The sequence below is a fragment of the Euphorbia lathyris genome, chromosome 3 (assembly GCF_963576675.1).
Source record: "Euphorbia lathyris chromosome 3, ddEupLath1.1, whole genome shotgun sequence".
NCBI lineage: Eukaryota > Viridiplantae > Streptophyta > Magnoliopsida > Malpighiales > Euphorbiaceae > Euphorbia > Euphorbia lathyris.
The window spans coordinates 63,309,545-63,335,544 of NC_088912.1; the positions used below are offsets into that span (position 1 = coordinate 63,309,545).

At 35.8% G+C, this 26,000-nt stretch overlaps 2 long non-coding RNA genes across 9 annotated transcripts; one reads left to right on the forward strand and one right to left on the reverse strand.

Annotated features, from left to right (window-relative positions):
- Nucleotides 1–849: 849 nt before the first annotated feature.
- LOC136223409 (uncharacterized) lies at nucleotides 850–17,360 on the reverse strand. Of its 8 annotated transcripts, none has more exons than XR_010685957.1 (10): nucleotides 17,089–17,360; nucleotides 16,911–16,939; nucleotides 16,246–16,332; nucleotides 14,437–14,874; nucleotides 14,280–14,332; nucleotides 13,403–13,782; nucleotides 13,015–13,205; nucleotides 1,873–4,247; nucleotides 1,436–1,786; nucleotides 850–1,325 (listed from the first exon to the last, which is right to left on the reverse strand). It is a non-coding gene; the product is annotated as an uncharacterized lncRNA (long non-coding RNA). The 8 variants fall into 8 exon arrangements; XR_010685955.1 differs by having other exon boundaries at nucleotides 1,873–2,499; nucleotides 2,577–4,247; nucleotides 14,280–14,874; XR_010685956.1 differs by having other exon boundaries at nucleotides 1,873–2,262; nucleotides 2,335–4,247; nucleotides 14,280–14,874.
- LOC136223410 (uncharacterized) lies at nucleotides 9,048–13,043 on the forward strand. The gene is made up of 7 exons (XR_010685962.1): nucleotides 9,048–9,312; nucleotides 9,554–9,643; nucleotides 9,841–9,944; nucleotides 10,035–10,104; nucleotides 10,191–10,257; nucleotides 10,812–11,093; nucleotides 12,186–13,043. It is a non-coding gene; the product is annotated as an uncharacterized lncRNA (long non-coding RNA).
- Nucleotides 17,361–26,000: the final 8,640 nt, after the last annotated feature.

Here is a 26,000-nt window from a genome sequence, read left to right on the forward strand (position 1 = left end):
CACATCGGAATTGGCATGAGCACCTCCCACTCGCGTTGTGGGCTTATCCCACGACAGTCAGAACCTCGACTGGGGCAACGCCATTCTCCTTGGTATACGGAACAGAAGCAGTCCTGCCGATTGAGATCGAAAAGCGATCGTTGAGAATCGCAGTGGAAGCAGAAATTCCCGAAACGGAATGGGTGAAGAGGCGATGTGAGCAGTTGGCTTTAGTTGATGAGAAAAGGATGGAAGCCCTTTACCATGTACAGTTATATCAAAGAAGGATGGCTCGGGCTTTCAATAAAAAAGTCAAGACCAGTCCTATCAAAGAAGGAGATTTGGTGCTGAAACAGATCCGTGTGACGCACACCGACCCGAGGGGGAAGTTCAGGCCTAACTGGGAAGGACCATTCGTCGTAAAGAAGATAATAAGCAAAGGAGCGGTGAAGTTAACCACAATGGACGACATGGAATTCTCCGAGCCTACCAATATGGATAGGCTTAAGAAATACGTTTCGTAAAAAAAAAAAAAAAAAAAAAAAGAAAAATAAAGAAAATTCCCTATAGGTTGAAAACCCGCAAAGGGCGACCTATGCAACAATAAGGGAAATCCCACTGGGTGAAAACCCGAAAGGGCACTCATTTAAAAATTCCGGGATAGTAAAAGGAGAGGAGAAAAATCACCAGGATCCGAAAACCGAAAGGCGGGTCCTGGTAACAATAGTTATGACTTGAGCAATTACAAAAACAATGTATAAGAGACTAAGTATTTCTGTTGTTTGTAAATAAGTAAAGGCATGAATATATTTGACGAGAATGATTGGAATCATTATAATCTACCGAATGCATGGTAATATGAATCACGGGTTATACATTTCCTATCCTACTTTTCACAAAAAGCCTACCTACTATCCACCCCACTCCCTATACATCAGCTATACATCGGGGAAACTCTAATAAAAGCTACAAAGCAACAATGAAAGCTACAAAGCAATACATAACGAGCCTAATACGGAGGGAAGTCCCAATAGTTCTCAAAATCTCTCAGGTGAGATGCCCGCTCCGCAGATAGTGCCTCCTCGGCAGCACGCGCTCTCTCATCAGAAACTCGCGCTCTCTCATCAGAAACCCGTGCTCTCTCATCAGCAGCTCGTGCTCTCTCCTCTGCAGCAAGGCGTCTGATCGACTCATCGCGCGCCCTCTCCTCGACGGCAAGGCGACCTCAGTCTCCCGTCGCATCATCCCCGACCAGTGGTCGTTCCTCTCTTGATACACATGACCAACCGGGCATCAGCCTCCCGCACTAGCTCGCTCTGTCTCCGCGCATGGGCATGAAGATCACTCTACAGAAAAAAGAAAAAAAAAACACGGATAAAAGGCAGCATAGGCAAAAACATAAATCATACATACATGCATACATTTCACTACACTAAAGTACAGTAATGATACATACCAGGTGGTCGGTGCAGCGCAAGCTGAGGCGATCTCGTAGGAAGCCGGATAGATCCACGTAGTCTGTACAGGTCTCCCTAGTGGTCAGTGAAGCGTCCGAGGGATCAAACGGGACCCTCGAGGAGAAGATAGGAGGGGCCGCCTCAAATCCCGCATAAGGTGTCCCAGACTCGTCATAGTGGATCGTAGCATAATCTCTCCCATAGTCTGGTATAGGCACGCCTATGGACGACCTTTCCGGTCGAGCTGCACTGGAGGACTCACCGACAAAATAGGGCTGTTCGCACACCGGTGTCTGAGCCCGAGTGCCATCGAAAAAATCTGATAGGTGGGCACTCCGCCAGGATCCCTCCTGCAAAAAAGCAAAAAAAAAACACAATAAAACCTCCGAGCATATCATGAATAAAATGAAAAGAGGGCGGAATCGCTTATCGGAACCTCCGCTTGACCAAAGACGGCCTCGACCGCCTCTCTCGAAAACACGTCCGCTACCGGATCTACCTCCATCGCTGCCGCCGGGGCATCCCTCGCGCTCAGTAAAGTAGACAAATAAGGCTCGCGGCCCCCGGCGTGAACCCAGACTACTCTACCGACAAAACGACGGGTCAGATCTCGACGAATGGTCGATAAGGGCAGAGTCCGCCCAGCAAATATGGAAACGGGAATCTCCCCCGGCGTCCAGTGAACATCACTCACTCCGGTGATGCCTCGATCTCCCAAATACCACGCCCGCACACAAGGGCCGGTGAGCACGCACTACTGCTCCTGGATCATCGATGCGTATGCATAATCAGGGCCGAAGTCAAGATCATCCCACCTGAACTTAATCTAAAGAAAAATGCACCAAGAGAAAGTCAGAGGGACTCAAACAAAAATCTAGCATGATTAGGCAAAATCTACCTGTCCCAGGGTCAGCGAGTCGATCCAATCCAGAAGCCTCGACACTGTCCGACTCCTCTCGGCGCTCAAGTCAAAATCCCTCCATCGGGTCATGAAGGGCGGCCTTGGTACTCTCGGTCGAGATCGAGACCGGCTGGGAAGGATGTGTCTCTCGTACGCCCACACCTGCGGTAAAAATGAGGACTAGGAGTGTGAAAAATGCGAAAAAGACAAGACGGATAAGTCAAGAAGGCGTCACGTACCAGCAGGGCAAAGGTATAACCGCCGAAGTCCTTGCGCTTCCGGCAAGTCAGATCCAAGAACTTGTAAAGAAAGGCTAAGCCTGCCCCTGCCCAATCATAAGAAGCCGCTGCATCCAGATCGCTAAGTGCCTGAATGAGACCTGCGTGTACCTTTCCGCCCTTCGTGCGGAAAAACGTCTCACTCAGAGCATATACTAAGAAACTACGAACCGCCAGGTCGGTAGTGTCAGTCTCACAGAAATCACGTCTACTCAAGAGGCTCGCGGTAGAGACAAACTTCGCCGGAGTAGACTTGGCGCACAGACGAACTCCCGGTCCAATCAAGGTAGCAAGCCTAGCAGGGTCGACCCGTGGTCGCATCATACCAAAGTGGAAGGGGACGGAAGTGTTGCTCCCTCGCAATCCTGTCAACAGTGAAAAATCTCGAGGCGAGATGGTCATCTCCCCAAAGGAAAGGTGGAAGGTGTGGGTCGAGTCAACCCACCGCTCGCATAAGGCCCGTAGGCCAAAAGGATCGCATACCCCGTTGGTGCGGGGCAGCGCTGCAATAAAGGGCTCGAAGCCCAACTCGCGCACGCGGCGCCTAGCCTATCGTACCATGAGTGAATCTCGGCGGTGGTCCCCGAAATCTCGATGAGCTAAAGAGGAACAAGATAAAAAAAAAAAGAAAATTTAAATACGGCTCCTAAAGCATGCATTTGATAAGAACGCGTCAAGAACGGGTATTCTTTCATTATCTAACCTAGAGACATCCGGTCAGTTAGGACCAATTTTCTGTAAAAATCTCTCCTGTAGGGTCATTCATGTAAGGTTTAGTCAATTCTTTAATCCACCCTCGTCTGCGGTGACGAGGAGCATAGATTAGTTTCTACTATTCACGTGCATTAGCTACGTTTTTACTATTCACGTTTTTACTATTCACGTGCACTATTCACGTTTTTACTATTCACGTGCATTAGCTAAGTTTTTACTATTCACGTTTTACTATTCACGTGCATTAGCTAAGTTTTTACTATTCACGTTGTCACTATTCACGTGCGTTAGCTAAGTTTTTACTATTCACGTTTTTACTATTCACATCGTTTTTACTGTTAACATGCATAAATTCGTAGTGTACTATTCACATGCATATAGCGCGCATTCTTACAAAAACAAACAGGTGTTACGTGTAAATAAAGGAATTCACGTTTTCTAGCTAAAGTCCTCTAAGGCAGCCTAAGAGTTAGCATGCAAATCATGTTCGTATAGGAATGCTAAAGCCTAGAGTTCAAATCAAATAAAAGTGAGAAACCACTTACCTCGTTGCAGCGTGTCCTGCTCAAGTGTGTCGTAGGGTCGTGGAAGGTATCCACTCTATCCAGGTTTACGTAAACCTCGTCCATGCCTCTGGTGTCATCCCATTCATCTAAATCCATCCCGAGAATAATCCAAATTGAAGTCTAGTGAGAGAAAGAGGAGAGAGAAGGTGTGGGGTTGGAATGAAACCCCACCACCTTATATAGGAAAAGGGAATGGCATTCCCGTAAATAGTGAAAAAGTACGATTTGACATAAAGGTAAAAAGTAAATAATTAATTACCAGGGGCACAGACCTTCGATTTGCAGTCCGTTTCAGCCTGCGTTTCTCCCAGACAGTAACCAACATCGTCAAAACATCAATTCCAGACAACATCTAATTTTTACAAAACAATGACACCAGTCAAAATACAGACGACAGTCAACAGAAAAACAATCAGTAGTCTATGTCATTTCGGACTAAGACGTGGGCCCATCGAATCTTCGAGATGATAGCTCCAGTGAGAAAATATAGACAACAGTGTGATAAGAAAATCCAGAAACAGCCCCCGCTTTTTAGCCATTTGACTCACGGTCGCAGACCGGAGTTGCTTTTGAGCCATTTGACTCTCGGTCGCAGACCGAAGTTGCTTTTAGCCATTTGACTCACGGTCGCAGACCGGAGTTGCTTTTGAGCCATTTGACTCTCGGTCGTAGACCGAAGTTGCTTTTTAGCCATTTGACTCACGGTCGCAGACCGGAGTTGCTTTTTAGCCATTTGACTCACGGTCGCAGACCGAAGTTGCTTTTGAGCCATTTGACTCTCGGTCGCGGACCGAAGTTGCTTTTGAGCCATTTGACTCTCGGTCGTGGACCGAAGTTGCTTTTGAGCCATCTGACTCACGGTCGTTGACCGGAGTTGCTTTTTAGCCATCTTCACCGCAATCTTGAAATAGGGTAGCTGTTTAGCCATTATCCCCACAGTCGTAAATCAGGGTAGCTATTTAGCCATTATCCCCGCGATCTTGAAATAGGGTAGCTGTTTAGCCATTATCCCCGTGATCTTGAAATAGGGTAGCTGTTTAGCCATTTATCCCCGCAATCTTGAAATAGAGTAGCTGTTTAGCCATTATCCCCACAGTCGTAAATCAGGGTAGCTGTTTAGCCATTATCCCCGTGATCTTAAAATAGGGTAACTGTTTAGCCATTATCCCCACAGTCGTAAATCAGGGTAGCTATTTAGCCATTATCCCCGCGATCTTGAAATAGGGTAGCTGTTTAGCCATTATCCCCGTGATCTTGAAATAGGGTAGCTGTTTAGCCATTATCCCCGCAATCTTGAAATAGGGTAGCTGTTTAGCCATTATCCCCACAGTCGTAAATCAGGGTAGCTGTTTAGCCATTATCCCCGTGATCTTAAAATAGGGTAGCTGTTTAGCCATTATCCCCGCAATCTTGAAATAGGGTAGCTGTTTAGCCATTATCCCCGTGATCTTGAAATAGGGTAGCTGTTTAGCCATTATCCCCGCGATCTTGAAATAGGGTAGCTATTTAGCCATTATCCCCGCAGTCGTAAATCAGGGTAGCTATTTAGCCATTATCCCCGCAATCTTGAAATAGGGTAGCTGTTTAGCCATTATCCCCGCAATCTTGAAATAGGGTAGCTGTTTAGCCATTATCCCCACGGTCATAAACTAGGGTAGCTATTTAGCCATTATCCCCGCGGTCGTGAACTAGGGTGCAGCCCGAAGCAGAGTCTGATGCAGTCAGAGAGCAACGCCGGAGCGCGCGGCGCAAAGGTCAGGTATGTTTCCTCCTACTCGTTACGTGTCTTTTACTTTTATATGTTTTACATTGCATGTGTTACGTTAGCAAAAACGTTTTCAAACCACACACATCACTGTCAAAATAGAAAAGTAGGGGCAACTGTAGACACCGAGTCGGAGGATCTGTGACGAAAACCTGAAACAAGACGGTCGAAGCGATTGATTCCGGAAGTTTTGAAAAATATATAAAGAATAATAAGCTGAGGAAAATTAACGGCACGGCGCGGGCACACAACGGCATCCCGCACGCGGACGACGATGGTCGAACGCCCGCTTGACGGCTCGAGACGTGCGCGCGGCGTCCGTCGGACGCACCGCGAGTGGCACGCTCTCGACGCCCGAGCAATGCCTGGGACCGCTGGCGGTGCGCGCCCTCGTGGGCCGTTGAGCACACGTGCCTGGCAGCGCGAGGCGCGCGTTCGGCGGCCGCGACATGCGAGCGTCTAGCTGCGCGGAACGCGCGCTCGGCGGCCACGGAGTGCACGCGTCCGACGGCGCGGGGCACGCCCCGAGGGTCGCCGGGCGGGCACCCAACCACGTCGGGCGAACGCCCAACGCGTCGGCCGGACGCCCGACGAGGGTTGGGCGCGGGCGCCCAACCTCGCGTTGGGCGCTCGCCCAACGCCGTTGGGCGATCGCCCAACGCCGTTGGGCGATCGCCCAACATTGTTGGGTGGCCGCCCAACAAGGTTGGGCGGTAGCCCAACACTAGGTTGGGCGGCCGCCCAACCACAATGGGCGACGCCCAATTTTTTTTGGGCGTCGCCCATTGTTCCGGGATCCGTTTCCCTATATAAGGGCACGGATCCCAATGTGAAGGAGGAGGATTTTTTGGGAGAGCTTTCTCACACTAGATATTTTTCTAGAGAGAGGAAGTGGATTTTTTGGGAAAAAAACATTTTTCTTTCCTAAAATTGAAAATCTCTAAATTTCCTAAGTTCAATTTTTACTAAATTTTTTATAAAAAACGGGAGCTCGCGGTTCGTGGAATCAATCGGCTTCGACAGTCAGATACCGAATTAAAGGTATTATCCGAGGACTAGACTCTTTATTTTATTTAATTTATTTTCTCCTTCTATTTATTTTTTTTATGCTATAGTTTTTATTCCTTTAGTTATTTATTTATTTTGTCACGTTTTATTTAATTAACGTATTTATTTAATTTTCGTTTCGTGTTAAATAAAATTCGGTTTTGTTTTAAAATAAAAACCTCGTTTTGGATATCCCAATACGAACCGTGATCCGATAAAAATGTAGTTCGGGTATCGAAAATGTTGTAATTATAATTTTTTATTTAAAAGAAGTTTCCAAATAACGTTTTAAAATAAAAACATCGTTTTAGGAACTTCCGTGTTTGACTATGATCCATCTTTGGTAGTTCGGAAGTCCAAAACGATTGAATTAGATTTAATTTAAAGCTTTTGAATAAATCTGAAAAATATTGGAGTGTTGTTGTAATCTGCCAATTCTGTCACTAAATGCTGTTTACCGACGGATTTTCCGTCGGTAAATCTGCCAAAATGTAAAAAATGCCATTTCGGTCCCTTTTTCTTAACTTTTAGACTTTTAATCCTTAGTATATATATATATATAATTATGTAATATATTCTTTTCAAATTGTTTTAAAACTTTAACATATATAATTATTTTAGGAGATTGGTATTCCATTTTTATTCTAATTTTTTGTATATGTACATGTTACTTTCTTTTTATTATTATTCATTTAAATTACATTAAATTCTATTTTAAATGTTATTTACTTGGGCATTTTTGAAGATAATTAGTAGATATTGGGGGATGAACATATAGTCTTTTTGACATTAGGATTATATTAGTTATGTATATATATAGTTTTGGGGTATATTTGGGTTATCTTAATTATTGTTAAATAAAATTATTTTGAGTGATAAATGCTATTTTCTTATTTATGAATTTCATTCACTATTTTCTTATGTTTAAAGTATAAATGTATTATTTTCATTATTCTTTCTCATATATGTATTAGATAGTATATTTTCTTTTACTCTTATTTTATGTCTTTTGGGCTAAAATGTGTAAATATATATCTATATTATTTTCTTTATTTCTTTTGGTCATTTATAAGTTCATGTTTCAAATGGGCTTCACTTGGAAAAATTAATTTTTGGGCCTAAGTGTGTTTATTGATGTAATTATAATAGTTAGAGAGTCCATTAAATAAGTGGAGAAAATAAGTCACAAAAAGAGAGTTTTCAATTAAATTATTTAAGCTAATGAGCTTTCTTAGATCTCTAATGTAGATAAATAGAGTCATTTTGGTTGATATTTCAAATCGTCTTCAAAACACCACGTTTTAAAACCTTAGTCCGTTCCAACGACGGATTAAGCGAACATTGTAATCAAAATCGTTTTTTTTGTTAATAATGGAGATTTTGAATCGCTTTCTTAATGAATTTGTACAAAATAAAATTGACTTGTATGTTTAAACACGTTTTCTTATTAAAAGGCTTTTACTTTAACGTTTTCAATTACTCGAGTCGTTCCAACGGCGATTCGGATAAGCTTCATCAAACGGGGTTTTAAAACGCACCTAAATCGTTCCAACGGCGATTAAGGTGCGAACCATGTAAACATCGTTTTGGGGAAATAAGTTAATGTAGAATACACACACAACATAACATTTAAATACGGTTGTAAATAAATCACTTCTTTCTTCCCCCTCTCTGTGTATGTATAAACATAAATGGGTGATTCTTTACTGATGTGGCTTTTCAATATCATATGCTCAAAATGGTTTCCAAAAAGAGAAAGAAAAGGGTTTCAAATGAATTTTAAACTTAAAGAAGTATACGATTAGTCCGTTATCGCCTAACATGCTGAGTAGGAGGCCGGTGGTTCATAACCGGGCGATGTCGGGGTGCCTAGTAGCCTTTCTCCGAAAAGGAGCTAGCCTTCTCAGCTCGTACCTAAGTTTCCCGAACCCACACCGGTCTCCCGCAAGGGATCGGTGTTTATTTTCCCATTCGTGGGTGGCGACTCTTCCATATCTCCGAGCTCCGGTCCTGCCGAGCAGCTTGATTCCACGATTGGTTGCTTTCGGCGCCAATCACCGCTTATGTCGTCATGAGGTTGTCCACCCCCGGTCCGCCCGGGAGATTAGGCCGCGGCACCTCGTCTAACAAGTGCGTGCAGCCCTGTTAATCGACTGCTAGAATCATATCCTCCTAGAGCGCCTAGTTCAGTGTATGGAGGTTTGGGCTTCCCATTGACATCAACTCGTAGTGGATAAATAGAGAATCAGGTCTTATAACTTTTTTTTCTTATCGCGGGTTTGGAACTACAAGAACACCAGGGAGAGACGAGCTTAATTAGCTATAGGAACCGTAGCTATGGTCAACCCTTTGCTGTAGTGTAGTCAAGGTAAAGAACAAATTACTTGCGTTCCGGCGGATAAATTTGATCCCCATAAAGTTAAGTGGCTTTATCTGTACTCTGTGTGGGAAGTCTAGTCTCCTTTACAACTCTTATAGTTAGAGCGGTCGACTTAAGCAAAGGGAGTAGCACTCAAAGAAAACCTTCTTTCGCCTTCTCTTCTTTCTTACTATAAATACTGGAGTACAGTCAATCAGAATTGACACCTTTCTCAAGCTAAAGCGGGTAGGGTATTTAATTATCTTTCAAAATCAAAATATGGGTTTGTTCATTCTGGGTTTCATTCCTTTGTTTATGTTCCTTTCGTTCGTTCTGGGTTTTGTTTGTTTCTAGGTTTGGTTAGGTTTCTGGTTTCATTCTGGGTTTCGTTTGTTTTCTGCTATGAGGTTTAATCTATACCTGATTCATAGGACCACTAGTTATTTCTTTGATGTAAGTTTTGATTTCTTTGCTTTTGATTTCATAGGCAGTTAAAGAATTAAACATCAAGACCAAGAACTGGAAGGACCTCCTTATAGATGAGCCATTCACTAGAGCTGACTTGATAACAATTGAGGTATTAGTGACTTTCGAATGCATTTCATTTGACTATGTTGAAGCATGTTGCTTGGTTTTATAGTAAGCTAATTTGTCAAATTCATAAATTATATGCTTGCTTTCACTAAAACTTGTGAGAATTGAGTTAACTTATTAGTTTCTTTTTGTAGTGTAAACCATAATATCTCTAATAAAACAATTTTAATTGTTGTTCAGGGCTTTATTATAGTATTTAATAGAGCAGACAACACATGCCCCTTTTCTTCCTCTTACAATAACAAGCATAACAACTGCTACTGTGGGCATCTGCATCATCAATGGTAAGCCTTTCGGCTTCACAACACCAATCTAATTTGTATTGCTCTCTTTTTTCTGCGAAAATGAAAGAATTTTTTTTTTGTTTATTGCAGGTGTTCGTTAAGTCCCAGAAGTCAAAAGCTCACTACAAGCGTTTTGAAGTTAAATACAAGAGAAGACGAGGTAATTTTTGGTATGTTCTCTCATAAGTTTGCTTCCATTATCCATTCTCTCCTTATTGATTATTTTTTCTGTTTGATTTTGTTTAGAGGGTAAGACCGATTACAGGGTGAGAATTCGTCTAATCAACCAGGACAAGAACAAGGCTCTTTATAGGTATTTAGCTATGTTCAAAACACAACAAATACCAAACAAATATGTAATTTATAAGTATAGTTATTCAAATGGAATTATAACTCAGCTAAAAGAGAGAGTTCTCTTTTTCATTGTTTTGGTGTAATGCCCTTCGTTGTTTGGTGTAATGAGAGATGCAATTTTTCATGCTTGACATTTGACACCAAACAATTGAGTTTTCTTTTCTATATTCTCATGTTTCTTGCCTGTGTCAAATTAAATAAGGATTAACATGTTCTCCTAGTTCTATGTGCCTAAAGATCTATTATGGGGATATAGGGACTTCTTGTTACTATTTTTTATTTTTGTTCTTGCATGCTTATCTGTAACAATATAATATACATTGTAGAAGCTCAAGTTTGGCGTTGGCAGCCAACTAGCAATCGAGATGAAATCACCCTGAGGTCTCCGCCAACTAGCTCAAGTTCTGTTGCTTGGGTTTTGAGTTTTGATTGGAGATTTAGTGTTGTCAACACTTGATAATATTATTGAATATGATTAGTATCAGTTGTTTTGAAAATGTTATGTTAATGCAGGACTTAGAATAACTGGTGACCAAAGGCAGATTACGTCTTGACTCCCTATGCACCTGGCAAATGTGCTGTCCGTAGGTGATGGAGTGCATAGTTTTTCTGATCCCCTTCGGGTAATAAGTAATGATGTCATGGGTAAATCATGCATATTTGCTTGAAATTCCATGGCCATCTCGTTTTCATCTATTTTCCTGGTAACTTTCATCTGGTTTACCTCACCATTCATGCATCTGATTATAGCTTCCTTAAGCTGCCTAGTAACCTTGAAGATCTTCAAATCCTCAGGTTTCTCATTGTTTCCCTATTCTGTATTTCCCTTTTTCTTTTGCTTTTAATTTCAATTCTCTGGTGGAAAAGAATAATGTCAATTTGATTTTTCAGACTTCATTTTACAAGCCAATTGCATATATTATTCATTATTTGGAGAAGATCAATTATATTTCGTTTTTCTTCGAATTTTTTTTCCTGAATTAATTAATTTTTACACAGTTAACCAATTGTTTTGGCTGAATAGAAAAATGAGTATAATATGTCGTGTGGATATGGGAATGTTTATGTTCATATGGACTTCTTTTGATGCTCTGTATGTTTGTCTAGATTCCAACTTATATCTAATTTCCTAGTGCTGTAACTTAGAATTGGCTACGAGCAGAGGAAGTTAAGTTGCTTACATGGTTACTAGCAAGGTCTTGTTGTGCAGTGATTGGTTGGTAAATTTTGATGTTTACTATATGATTTTCCCAAGTAGATTCCTCTTTGGTTGAGAGCTGAATGCTTAGGTAAACTCTTCACATGACCTTTAGAAATCAATATTATGAGTAATTTACGGTTATGACTCTAAATCTCTCATTCTTCTCATTGTTTGGCTTCCTGTGGTTTTTGCTTACAAATTGACATTGACAATATCACATCAGCAGATAAACGTGATTATCATTGCTCTGGTTTTAGTCCTGTGGTAATAAATTGTTGTTTGATGTTTATAACTCTAGAGAGGAAACTAGTCGAAGTATGTTTCAATAGATGATTTTGTGGCATTACTAGGGCTGTAAATAGAATGTCCAATAAATGATCTTTATTGTCTCTGTTGCTACGTTTTTTGCTCTTAGTTGCCTTTTGTCATTGTCTGAAACATTATTATAGGTGATTGGTATTAGTGGGACTTTCCCTGGACCAATTCTTAATGTTACTTCAAATTGGAATGTTGCTTTAAATGCCAAGAATGAACTTTGTTTGAATATTGCTATATAAGTTAAATGCTTTTTCTTTCTACTTTGGATGATTTACTTTGGTTGTTAGCTACTTCACTTGACATCTTCCTACCTTTTGATGATATTTGTATTATTCTTATACTTTTTGTTTTCTATTATCTCTAAACAGGTCCAATAGAAGTTTTAAAGCATTTCCAACTCCAAGTATGATAAGGGAGTTATATCTTTTCAAGCTCATTTAAAGCATTTCCAACTCCAAATATGATAAGGGAGTTATATCTTTTGAAGCTCATTGAAATTTATTTTGATTATGCCTATTTATGTTTAACATCCTGTTGTAGAGAGTAGTATCATGGAGTAGTAATGAGTATTATCTCAGTTTTTTTTTTGTATTTGCAGTAATATACAACTGGTTAAATACTGTAAATTTGTGAATATTGAATCAAATATTATATATATATATATATATATATATATATATACATATATATATATATAGCAGGTTAATTAAGTACCCTATTATTTGTGTACATTTTTATACATTTTTCATTTAATTTCAGTAATACATCAGGATCAATTTCGATTATGGTAAACGACAGAGGATAACATACCATTAATTACAGTAATTCAAAAAAATAGAGCAGGTTTACTTTGAACAGGGTTTATTGTTTGTAATATATAATTGACATTAGCCACGGTTTTTTCTACAACTGACTCTAATGATCAAGGCATTGGAGTCGGTTGTTACGAGAGACCATGGCTAAAGACCTTTTTAGCCACGGTTTTTTGTAACAGCCATGGCCAAAACATAAGGCATTAGAGTCGGTTCTATGTAAAAACCGACTCTAATGCCCCTTTGGTCACGGTCGAACAACCGTGGCTAAAGATGCCAAGCATTTGCCACGCCCCCTATGGCCACGGTCGCGAAACCGTGGCTAATGAGGGTAAACGACCGTCGTCGTAGGCCATTTCTGTACTAGTGATAGAAAACCTCTTACCCTCTTCCTCCATGTCACTGGTTCCATATCCCTCTATTCTCTTTTGGAATGATTACTCACTGGTCAGTTTGCTTCCAATCCGCGGGATAAAAAGAACAGAAAAGAACAACGAAAATTGCAGCAACTCAACATTTGACGCAGATGGAAGATGCATATGTATTTTCTATGAGGAATGGAATTGCTTACTGAATCTGGAATCAATTGAGCAAATTCATCATTTATACACTGTGACACATCGCATAAGAGGCAAATTGGTAATGACTAAGCAAAGAAAGTGGTTGGTAAGTTCTTTTCTATTAAAGAAAGTGCAGATGAATTAGTAATGACTAAGCAGACATTTAATGATTAAGAAGGGAGCAAGAGTAATGACTAAGCATGGTAAACTCACCTGTAAGACATATCCTTCATCTATAACTCAAACACATGTAGAAAATGTAGTGGGAGGTGAGAAAAACAAAGGCTACTGAGAAAAGGAGAGAAATAGGCCATTTGAATCAGTTTCATTACCAAACCAACTATAAGTTACACACCACACCGATTGAAAGCAAATTCATTTGGTAAGATATGAATCTAAAGCGCAGTAGCCAAATGAAACCAAAAGCCTAATTTAAAAGGCATATCATTAGAGAAATTGCCAAAACATAAAAATTAAAAAGCTCCGCCGTGACAAATAGTTAATCCAGAAAACACAATTGATGGAGGTAGAAGTAGGGTTGCATCGATCAAACTTCATCGGAGCCTGCTATATATCTCTTGCTAAGTCCTTCCCTGCATGTCCACAAATTGAATTAGTAATGAATTTAATTCCAGTATGAAAAATCCAATTAAAGCAGCAAATGAGTAAACTTTACACAATTCGCAGATAGAAATTTGCAAGGAAGGGCAATTTATATAATCGAATAACTTATGACTAAAGCAAAAGTTGATGAAATGAGGACATCACATTCGAGCACTGAGGGGTTACTATGATCCATAAGGTTTCTCCATGGAAATTTGTCAAAATCAGCGGAAAGAGAAGTAAACATGATATGCTTCAAAAATTAAAACATAAGACCTTCTATGCTATCCAAATAAGAGCACAAAATCTTCATAAAAATGTTCAAAGTAGCTATTTATTAGCATAGAAAGTGAACTAAAATAGAAACATAGAAAATGGCCTAAATGATAAAGTAGATTGTTGTTAGAACAGAGCAGCTGGTTAAGGATTTTGAGAAAGAAAATAATTTAGAACCATTAAACAGTAAATAATAGAAAAAAAAAATTACCGAAGAGAATAGATTCGAATTACATGAGTGGTTGCCGCCAATTTAGAGATGAACTTCATCGGTATATGGAAGAGAGGATTTGGAAGATTTAGTAATTACAAACATTACAACAAACACAAATGTTGAATCTTTATAAAGAAAGGAAATGAAAGTTTACCCTGGAAAGAAGAGGAAGACAAACATGAATTGGGGATACCTAAGCCTTAAGTTTAACATGTTCAGCCTCTTTATCAGATGTTCTGGTCGAATTTCCCTTCTGTTTGAGTCATCATTTTTTCCCCTCTAATGAGATTGAAATTTTATCTCTTCAGTTCAAACTTGCCAGAGATGATTTTTCTTTTTACATTCTACTCAATACTATAAAGTATCAGCCGTCCATTTATTCCCTGATGCTGCATTCACTATTTCCTCTATGTGCTTACATCAATATTTGTCTGCAAATTATTGTAGAGTGAGGGACATCGTCAAATATTGACAAAGGAACTGGAAGCTGTGGGCTTGCGCTTAAACAAGATACCGCCTCAAGTAAGTTTGTCTATTCGAGCTATATGCCATAATGCAAAATGCATTCAGTATAAGAGAGAAACCAAAGTATCTGCAAATTTCAATAAAAAAAAGTACTTCACACCAAGATCACAACAATAAAGAAACCAGTAATTACATGAAAACACAAAATAACAATGCCATAACAAAGACCTGATTGAAAAATCAAATTTAATACAAAGAAACACACAATTCACATATATTTTTTTTCTTGAGAACCCAATCTATGTAGTTATCATATAGAGCTCACGATATTTTCCTATAGAAAAATTAATACTTATGACATCCAAGCATACTCTAATCATCTCGATGCAAATATATATCCTTCCAAACTTCTTTGAACCAATATATGAGATTAAATTGCACCAAAACTTACTCTATAGATAATCATTCAAACAACAAAAATATCAACAACTTCCGTTAAATATGTGCACAAAATTATACAACCAAATGAAACATCTTGATAGAAGCAACAATTTTATCCAATATCAACAATTATTTTAGCCATCCAAAATTCTAACTCAATAAACTACAATACTTGCAATTCTCTTATCACATGTCTTTAAAACATGACTCTAAATTGCACTCCTTCATTCATTTATCGATCAGTGTCTTATATTCCTCCTCCCGTTTCAGTCCTTCAGTAGCCATCAAGCAATTGTCAATTTTCATACCAGTGATTCATCTGTGTGTTCCATCAAACTTCATTCACATTATCAACTCTAGGTAGAAGAACATTGCTTTAAGTACACATGAACGATTGTAGAAGTAGAAAGAAAAAAGAAGGCTTAATTAAATGCCTTGATTATTTTGGCAAAGAACTATAAAAATCGGTCTTAATGGGCTGAAGCTTTCGGAAAGAATAGAGGGCCTGTTGTAGGGTGATCATGATGTAAATGTAGCAAATTTCGAAAATATGGCTACCAGAATGCATGCAATCAAATTTAATTTTAAAAGCTTGTGGTGTTCTTGTATTTGAACTAATTGGAGTTATATATATATATATATAGAGAGAGAGAGAGAGAGAGAATAATATGATATGAGTGTTATTCATATATTAAAAAGTATTGAAGATCTAATCCTTTCTTTTTCCATTGTAAACATTAAAATGAGGAACATATTGAAGCTCCCACAGAGCTTAAGGAAAAAACATACATAAAGAAAAACATCGTATCTTTAAAAGTTCCAGGAGGAAATATAAGTAAAACTACAAAAGAAGAACTAAGCATTCACTAATATGCACAATTATAGTCTCTTCAATTATTACCATATGTATAGATTAGGAAATCCCAAATAGTTTCTTATCTGGTACAATGAAATGTTGTAAATTAATCAATGAATCATAATGAAACTACGATAAAAATAACTAAATACCAGATTGATGCATTAACTAAACAACAATATGCACAAGATTCAAACTTACTTACTGGTCAGGGAGAATGAGAGCTTCCAGAATATAGTTGTTGAGTAACCCCATAATATTCTAAGTATATGATGATTCTAAGCAGAGCTGCAGAAGAAGCTTTAGTTAAATCTTAAATAGAAAAGAAAATATCATAGTAGTTGTTTTGAACAGAAAAGTAAATAAATGTATGACTCTCTCAACCGTCAAATTTCTTTTGGCTGAATGCAAATGAACTTGTGTATGAATTCCTTATAACAAACCTAGAGAACAAAAATCGAATCCAAAACAAATCAGCAACAATTGCTTTTACTCATACAAACAACTTTGAAAAACAATTGGATATGATCGATATAACATTGAATATAATGTAAAATGAAATAACAAAAGAAATCCACTTGAAAAACATAAAATATCATAATGAAAACAATCAGAAATAAAATGATACTAAATAAATGAATAGGAAAGATAACTAAATTTATACAAACCGAACTTAAGTTAACAGAACACAAAAAGAAAAGAAAGGAATCAGAAATGCATGATCGAACCCTAATCACAGAGAACGTCATGGACATCCAAATATTTCGCCTAATAGCAGTAGAATGATAGGAGATGTAATAGTACCTATTATAGGACATCAAATTGGAAAAGAAAAGTAAGTGAAGAGAAGGAAAAAAGGAACTCACCGAAGATGAAGATGAAATTCATGTACGCACTGAAAAGAAAAGGAAAGAAAATGAGTAACCCATCAAATTACCTTGTAAGAGTAACCCAAATCCAAGAAAAATGAACTTTAAGCAAAAAGGAAAAACAAAATCACTGGAAAAAAGAGAGGTAGCAAGGAAAAATAGGAATAAAACTCACCAATGATGAATTGTTCCAAAAGAGAATAGAAGGAGAGGAAACCGTCTGACACACAAAGGAAGAGGGTAAGCCATTTCCTAGAAAACAGAAAGGAGCGAGAGCAAGGAAGGCAAACGGTTGAGGGTGGAGATGAAGTGTTTGGGTGAGAAAAGAAGAGATAAAAATTAGAACTTCATAGATACTGCCATTCGAAGCAGTTGTGAGAATGGTTAGAGAGGTTGAAGTTGAGGAAGCACGTTAAGCCTAAGAGAGGCGCAATTTGAGGGGGTGGGAAGGAGCACTTACAACATAGCGTAAACTAAGATTAAAATAATTGGAAAATAAATTTAAAAATAGTGAGAAGCTGCCATGTCAGCAAAATGTTAATAGCTTTAAGTATATAGATTAATAGAAAAAAAAGATTTGAACATTAATTGTAATTGAAACAATCTAATATATTTGTGAGTGTACGTATGAAGGTTTTCCTTGTTATATACCGCACTATTTTTTATGACAGTCATTATTCGTAGATCTGTTGGTATAACACATCCTCATGAATCCTTGGGTCACTGTTTCGAGTCCCCTTGTTGGCAATTTTTTTCTCCTAAGTTCACTTATATTATTTTACTCTTTAGTATAAGATGACTTTCTTTATGAATTAATGAACACGTTTCATATGGATGCGTTCTGATTTGCATTTAATGTATTTGTGAAATTAATGCATTCGAATTTTGAGGTAAGGGAGCAATTAATTAATAGTAACACCAATTGATTAACAAACCAAGCTAAGAAAACCTAAATAAAATACTACTACTATAATATTTTTAGATTTATTTTTTTAACTTTGAATATGAGGAGGGGACAATATACATTTGATTATTTTTTACATTCACAGTGATTAAATTCCAATTAAATTTTTTTTATAAATAATGATACAAAAAAATGTTTGATAAATGTAGAATATAGAACACAATCGTTCAATTAACGAGCTGAGAAACCCTAGGGACTTTTGTATTAGATCGTGATTATTACTTAATTATTCACACAAAGATACGTTAAGTACGACGGTGTTAGGTTACGATACGGTTTCATGACCTCAAAATTAAAAAAAATATATATTTATAGATAAATGATTGATAAAATAAAGGGAAAAGTACAAAAATAAATCTTATGGTTACACCTGTTTTCGAACAACACCCACGTGGTTTAAAAGTTTACAAAATGGTACATTGAGGTTCATTCCGTTAGCAAACACATACCAAATTGACTAACAGTGTTAAAAGTCAAAGGGAAAAGATTTAGTTTGGTCCTTATATTTATTTATTTTATAAATTAACCTCTTTTTATCTAATTATCACAAATAAACTCCAAAATAAAAAATAAAAATCATTATACCATTTTCTCCATCTCTTTGATTTCTTAATTTTTTTCTTCTTTCTCTCTCTTCTCTCTTAATTTTTCTCTCTCTAAAATCAATTGAACCACCAAACAAACACTCCCATTATTTCACCTCATTTTCTCTCTCTAAAACAAATACAACAAAATAAGAACAGCTGACATATGATAATAATAACCTAAAGAAGAGGAGAGCTGGTCCTTGTTCGCACGTTCTCTGAATGTGAACATTCCTTTGGAGCTGCTAGAATTGAAGAAGAGGGAAATCCTAAGAGTTTGTGGTGGATTGCCAAAACCAATTGTCAAACTTGCAGAGCTTCTAGCTAGGGAAAATACATTTGCAGAGGACTGGTCTAGAGTTATTGACAAGTTCAATAACGATGAAGGGTCTTGGTCTGGAACCTTGCAGGAGATCAACAAGAATTTGCCTTTGTATTTGAGGAGATGTCTCTTTTACTTCCAGTTTTTCCCTCAACACTTTGAGATTCCGGTGAGAAGATTAATTGGGTTGTGGGTTGCAGTGGATTTGGGGCATCAAAAGAATGTGAAACATTCACCAGAGCATGTTGCACTTAAATGCTTGATAGAGTTAGTCAACAGGAACATGATTCAAGTGACAAAGAAGAAGCTGAATGGGGAAATCAAGACGTGCCGCCTGCTTGATCCTCTGCGAGTTCACTGGCTGTTAAAAGCCAAAGAAGCTAATTTTCTGAACGATAATGGCCATATTGGTGACAATTTGGGCACCAGCAGCGGCACAATTCGCCGTCTTGTTGATCATCTGGACCCTAGGCAATCCAGCTTTGATCACATCCATGGAGACAATGCTAATTCCTCATCTTTGTACTCTTGTTACAGAGAAACTGTTTCATTTCTATCGTTTGATCACATCCATGGAGAAACTGTTTCATTTCTATCGTTTGATACTCGAGATGGAAGCAAACCTGGAGAAGATGTAGGTAATTTCGTTATTATTATCATATGTCAGTTGTTCTTATTTTGTTGTATTTATCATTAATCTCAATTAATTTATTTTAATCCTGATTCTGTTGCCAAGATTAAGAATCTTGTTTTGCATTCATTCATGTTGATGTTAGAAAGAGAAAATGAGGAGGAACAATAGGGTGTTTGTTTGGTGGTTCAATTGATTTTAGAGAGAGAAAAATTAAGAAAGAAGAGAGGGAAAGAAGAAAAAAAAAGAAATCAAAGAGATGGAGAAGATGATATAATTGATTTTTATTTTTTAGTTTGGGGTTTATTTGTGATAATTATATAGTAAATGAGGTTAATTTATAAAATAAATAAATATAAGGATCAAACTAACTCTTTTCCCTTTGACTTTTAACACCGTTAGTCAATTTGGTATGTGTTTGCTAACGGAATGAACCTCAATGTATCATTTTGCAAACTTTTAAACCACATGGGTGTTGTTCGAAAACAGGTGTAACCACAAGGCTTATTTTTGTACTTTGCCCTAAAATAAATACAGAACACAATCGTTCGAATAACGAGCTGAGAAACCCTAGGGACTTTTGTATGAAGATCATGGTTATTACTTAATTATTCATACAAAGATACGTTAAGTACGACGGTGTTAGGTTACGATAAGGTTTCATGACCTCAAAATTTTAAAAAAAATATATATTATTAGATAAATGATTGATAAAATAAATATAGAACACAATCGTCCGAATAACGAGCTGAGAAACCCTAGGGACTTTTGTATGGATATCGTGATTATTACTTAATTAGTCAGACCAAGATATGTCAAGCCCGACGGTGTTAGGTTACGATAAGGTTTCATGACCTCAAAATTAAAATAAAAATATTATTAGATGAATATTTCATAATCGTTCAATTAACGAGCTGAGAAACCCTAGGGAGTTATGGTACGTTATTTAAGCCTACGCAAGGCAATAAAACCTTTTTTTAATAGAAGGCAATAAGACCTTAATTGCACATGAAATAAAGAAAATATTATTAAAACAAAAGGAATTAAAAAGTCGTCTTAGATAAATCAGTGTAAGCATAAATAGAAATAGATCATTGTCTTGATGGTATAGTGACTCCCCTTGAATCTTAAGGTCATGTGTTCGATTCCCCTTTTCAGCAAATTTTATAATTTTTTATTTTAATTAAATTTGAACAACCATAATGTCAAAATGTATGCAACTTTTTCCATATGCCGAAATAATAAATATTAATAGAAAAAAAAAGATTTGAACATTAATTGCAATTGAAATAATCTAATATATTTGTGAGTGTACGTATGAAGGTTATATACCGCGCTATTTATGAATGTCATTAATGTGGCATTAAAATAAATGAATTGCTAATTTAATATGGTAAGCGTTCGCCAATTAGAAGACGCCTTCATATGTGTTTTAATTTTCCAGTTATACATGTAAATGCGATCCATGTTGCATTAAATGTATTTCTCAAATCCAAGCAGTATATTTTTATATATAATGTGAATTCGAAATTGAGGTAAGGGAGCAATTATTCACACCAATTAATTTATATTTATAAGTTAAAAAAAAACCCTTATGATTTATAAATTGTTATTATAATTATTATGTTAAATAAAATATTATTAAACAAAAGAATTGAGAAAATAATTACAGAACATAATCATTCAAATAACGAGCTGAAAAACCATAATGACTTTTGTATGTAGATCATGATTATTAATTAATTACGTCAGACGGTTTTAGGTTACGATAAGGTTTCGTGACCTCAAAATTAAAATAAAAATATTATTAGATGAATATAGAACATAATCGTTTAATTAACGAGCTGAGAAACCCTAGGGAGTTTTTTTATGGAGCTAGTGATTATTACTTAATTATTACTTGATTATTACGATAAGGTTTCATGACTTCAAATAAAAGTTAAAAAAGCTATATTATTATATGGATATAGAACACAATCGTTCGAATAATGAACTGAGAAACCCTAGGGACTTTTGTATGTATATCGTGATTATTACTTAATTATTCAAACAAAGATACGTTAAGTACGACGGTGTTAGGTTACGATAAGGTTTCATGACCTCAAAATTTTAAAAAATATATATTATTAGATAAATGATTGATAAAATAAATATAGAACACAATCGTCCGAATAACGAGCTGAGAAACCCTAAGGACTTTTGTATGGATATCATGATTATTACTTAATTAGTCAGACCAAGATATGTCAAGCCCGATGGTGTTAGGTTACGATAAGGTTTCGTGACCTCAAAATAAAAATAAAAATATTATTAGATGAATATAGAACATAATCGTTTAATTAACGAGCTGAGAAACCCTAGGGAGTTTTTTTATGGAGCTAGTGATTATTACTTAATTATTACTTGATTATTACGATAAGGTTTCATGACTTCAAATAAAAGTTAAAAAAGCTATATTATTATATGGATATAGAACACAATCGTTCGAATAATGAGTTGAGAAACCCTAGGGACTTTTGTATGTATATCGTGATTATTACTTAATTATTCAAACAAAGATAATTAAGTACGACGGTGTTAGGTTACGATAAGGTTTCATGACCTCAAAATTTTAAAAAATATATATATTATTAGATAAATGATTGATAAAATAAATATAGAATACAATCGTCCGAATAACGAGCTGAGAAACCCTAGGGACTTTTGTATGGATATCGTGATTATTACTTAATTAGTCAAACCAAGATATGTCAAGCCCGATGGTGTTAGGTTACGATAAGGTTTCGTGACCTCAAAATTAAAATAAAAATATTATTAGATGAATATAGAACATAATCGTTTAATTAACGAGCTGAGAAACCCTAGGGAGTTTTTTATGGAGCTAGTGATTATTACTTAATTATTACTTGATTATTACGATAAGGTTTCATGACTTCAAATAAACGTTAAAAAAGCTATATTATTATATGGATATAGAACACAATCGTTCGAATAATGAGCTGAGAAACCCTAGGGACTTTTGTATGTATATCGTGATTATTACTTAATTATTCAAACAAAGATACGTTAAGTACGACGGTGTTAGGTTACGATAAGGTTTCATGACCTCAAAATTTTAAAAAAATATATATTATTAGATAAATGATTGATAAAATAAATATAGAACACAATCGTCCGAATAACGATCTGAGAAACCCTAGGGAGTTTTGTATGGATATCGTGATTATTACTTAATTAGTCAGACCAAGATATGTCAAGCCCGATGGTGTTAGGTTACGATAAGGTTTCGTGACCTCAAAATTAAAATAAAAATATTATTAGATGAATATAGAATATAATCGTTTAATTAACGAGCTGAGAAACCCTAGGGAGTTTTTTTATGGAGCTAGTGATTATTACTTAATTATTACGATAAGGTTTCATGACTTCAAATAAAAGTTAAAAAAGCTATATTATTATATGGATATCGTGATTATTACTTAATTATTCACATTATTGTACGTTATTTAAGCCTACGCAAGGCAATAAAACCTTTTTTTTATATAGAAGACAATAAGACCTTAATTGCACATGAAATAAAGAAAATATTATTAAAACAAAAGGAATTAAAAAGTCGCCTTAGATAAATCGGTGTAAGCATAAATAGAAATAGTTCATTGTCCTGATGGTATAGTGACTCCCCTTAAATCTTAAGGTCATGTGTTCAATTCCCCTTTTCAGCAAATTTTATAAATTTTTATTTTAATTAAATTTGAACAACCATAATGTATGCAACTTTTTCCATATACCGAAATAATAAATATTAATAGAAAAAAAAAGATTTGAACATTAATTGCAATTGAAACAATCTAATATATTTGTGAGTGTACGTATGAAGGTTTTCCTTGTTATATACCGCGCTATTTTTTACGACAGTCATTAATCGTAGATCTGTTGGTATAACACGTCCTCATAAATCCTTGGGTCACTGTTTCGAGTCCCCTTGTTGGCAATTTTTTTCTCCTAAGTTCACTTATATTATTTTACTCTTTAGTATAAGACGTCTTCCTTTATGAATTAATGAACATGTTTCACATGGATGCGTTCTGATTTGCATTTAATGTATTTGTGAAATTAATGCATTCGAATTTTGAGGTAAGGGAGCAATTAATTAATAGTAACACCAATTGATTAACAAACCAAGCTAAGAAAACCTAAATAAAATACTACTACTATAATTATGTTTTCCTCTAACTATGCTAGCTCTTTGACTTAATATTTTTTAGATTTATTTTTTTAACTTTGAATATGAGGAGGGGACAATATACATTTGATTATTTTTTACATTCACAGTGATTAAATTTCAATTAAATTTTTTTTATAAATCATGATACAAAAAATGTTTAATAAATGTAGAATATAGAACACAATTGTTCAATTAACGAGCTGAGAAATCCTAGGGAGTTTTTTTTATGGAGCTAGTGATTATTACTTAATTATTACTTGATTATTACGATAAGGTTTCATGACTTCAAATAAAAGTTAAAAAAACTATATTATTATATGAATATAGAACACAATCGTTCGAATAATGAGCTGAGAAACCCTAGGGACTTTTGTATGTAGATCGTGATTATTACTTAATTATTCAAACAAAGATACGTTAAGTACGACGGTGTTAGGTTACGATAAGGTTTCATGACCTCAAAATTAAAAAAAAAATATATATTATTAGATAAATGATTGATAAAATAAATATAGAACACAATCGTCCGAATAACGAGCTGAGAAACCCTAGGGACTTTTGTATGGATATCGTGATTATTACTTAATTAGTCAGACCAAGATATGTCAAGCCCGATGGTGTTAGGTTACGATAAGGTTTCGTGACCTCAAAATTAAAATAAAAATATTATTAGATGAATGATTGATAAAATAAATATAGAACACAATCATCCGAATAACGAGCTGAGAAACCCTAGGGACTTTTGTATGGAGATCATGATTATTACTTAATTATTCACACAAAGATACGTTAAGTACGACGGTGTTAGGTTACGATAAGGTTTCATGACCTGAAAATTAAAAAAATATATATATTATTAGATAAATGATTGATAAAATAAATATAGAACACAATCGTCCGAATAACGAGCTGAGAAACCCTAGGGACTTTTGTATGAAGATCATGATTATTACTTAATTAATACTTTACGAGCTGAGAAACCCTAGGGACTTTTGTATGGAGATCATGATTATTACTTAATTATTCACACAAAGATACGTTAAGTACGATTGTGTTAGGTTACGATAAGGTTTCATGACCTCAAAATTAAAAAAATATATATTATTAGATAAATGATTGATAAAATAAATATAGAACACAATCGTCCGAATAACGAGCTGAGAAACCCTAGGGACTTTTGTGTGAAGATCATGATTATTACTTAATTAATACTTTACGAGCTGAGAAACCCTATGGACTTTTGTATGGAGATCATGATTATTACTTAATTAGTCACACCAAGTCATCTTATAGAAGGCAATAAGACCTTAATTCACATGAAATAAAGAAAATATTATTAAACAAAATGTATTAGAAAGTCATCTTACATAAGTTGGTGTAAACATTAATAGAAATAGCTCCTTGTCCTGATGGTATAGCGACTCACCTTGAATCTTATGGTCATATGTTCGATTTCCCTTTTCAGCAAATTTTGTAATTAATGAATTTAATTAAATTTGAACAACTATAATGTCAAAATGTATGCAACTTTTTTTCATATGAAATAATAATATTAATGGAAAAAAGAGTACGAACCTTAATTGCAATTGAATCAATCTAATATCTTTCTAATTGTATGAATTATGGTTTGCCTTGTTATGAATTCCGCCGTATTGTAAAACAGTAATTATTCGTAGATCTGTTGGTATAACACGTCCTCATGAATCTGTGTGTCACTGTTTCGAGTCCCATTGTTGGCAAATTTTTTTTTCCCAAGTTTCATTATATTTCACTCTTTAGTATAAGACGTCTTCATTTACTAATTAATGAGCACGTTTCATATGGATGCGTTCTGATTTGCATTTAATGTATTTGTGAAATTAATGCATTCGAATTTTGAGGTAAGGGAGCAATTAATTAATAGTAACACCAATTGATTAACAAACCAAGCTAAGAAAACCTAAATAAAATGCTACTACTATAATTAGTTTATCTACAATTATGATTTCCTCCAACCATGCTAGCTATTTGACTTAAAAAATTTTAATTTTTTTTATTGAATATGAGGAGGGTACAATATACATTTGATTATTTTTTTACATGAACTTATATATCGAGTTCTTGACCTCAAATTAAAATAAATAAAGTATTATTAAACAAAATAATTATTAAATAATTATAGAACATAATCATCCAAATAACGAGCTGAGAAACCCTATGGACTTATATATCGAGATCATGATTATAAAGTAATTAGTCACATTATGATACGTTAAGTCCGACGGCGTTAGGTTGCAACAAGGTTTAATGACCTCAAATCAAAATTTTAAAAAAAATATATTATTAGATAAATGATCGATAAAATAAATATAGAACACAATC